Source organism: Triticum dicoccoides, chromosome 3A (genome assembly GCF_002162155.2).
Source record: "Triticum dicoccoides isolate Atlit2015 ecotype Zavitan chromosome 3A, WEW_v2.0, whole genome shotgun sequence".
Taxonomy (NCBI): Eukaryota; Viridiplantae; Streptophyta; class Magnoliopsida; order Poales; family Poaceae; genus Triticum; species Triticum dicoccoides.
Window position 1 is genome coordinate 602,460,161 of NC_041384.1, and position 1,307 is coordinate 602,461,467.

Consider the following 1,307-nt stretch of genomic DNA (forward strand, 5'->3'; position numbering starts at 1 on the left):
AAAAAAAAAAAAGAGGTGCAGAGGGGATGAATTCGGCTGCGAAAATCTTATTTGCCGCTCAATGCGGCAAATAGTTGTCCTAACGCACAGGCGTGGGGCAGTAGGCCCAGGCCCCATTAGCGATTTCGCTGGCGTTTTTCTCTTCGTTTTTCCTTTCTCTCTTTTTTTCGTTCTTCGGGTTTTATTCTTTTTTTACTCCTTCGGTTTTTAGTCTTCATTTCCTTTTCTTTTTCTTAATTATTTTTCTTCTTCTTTTCAGGGATTTCCTATTCTTTTATCTTATTTCTCCTTTTTGATACATATTTAATTAAAAATACATGAACATATAAGAAATTATATATATTTAAAATATATTGTGAATTTTCTATATGTCTATTGTGAGTTTTCATAACGTTTGTGCAATTTAAGAAATGAAACATATTTTCTAAAATCATGTAGTTTTGAAAGAAAAAATTGGGCTTATAAAGAAATCATGTAAAAAAATACTGGCAAACTATTAAAAATGTGCATGCAATAACAAAATGTCTACAGTTTTACAAAATGGTCGTGTCCTTTAAAATATTGATTATGCACAGCCTTTTATTAAATAAACATTCATATTAATGGAAAAATATTAAAAGTTGATTGAAAACCCATAAAAGTAGAAGAAAACCAAAAAAATGCTACAAGCTTGAGTTTTCGACAAATGTTCTCGTTTATTTCAAAAAATATTTGTGTTTTTTGGGAATTGTCAACAAATTTATAAAAATGTTTGCATTTTACGGAAATTTGGGTGTTTTTGAAAATTAAATTCGTTCATAAAATGTTCTCATTTTCAAAAAAAGTTTGTGTTCCCAAAATTTATTCATGTTCTCAAATTTGTTCTGCAGTTTCAAAAAATGTTCACGTCCTGGAAAAACTTTTGTGTTTCCAAAAACTGTTCCTTTATTTAAATGTTGTTTGCAAATTTAAAAAAGTGTTCTTGTTTCTGAAAATTATTCACGTTTTCAAATTTGTTCTGCACTTTCAAAAAATGTTTGAGTTTTTTATAAACTATTGTATTTCCAAATTTATTAGTATTTCAAAAAAAATGTTCGCCAATTTTTAAAAATGATCCAATTTTCAAAAAAAATTTGTGGGGGGGGGGGTTAAAAAATGTTCACGTTTTAAAATAAGAGTTTCAAAATATTTTCTCCGTTTAAGAAAACTTCTTATGTTAAAAACTGTTCGTGATTTATAAAAACGTTTGCATTTTGAGAAAATATTTGTATTTTTTCAAAATAACGTTAAAAATTGAAAAGTGTTCTCGTTTCTAAAACATTCAATTT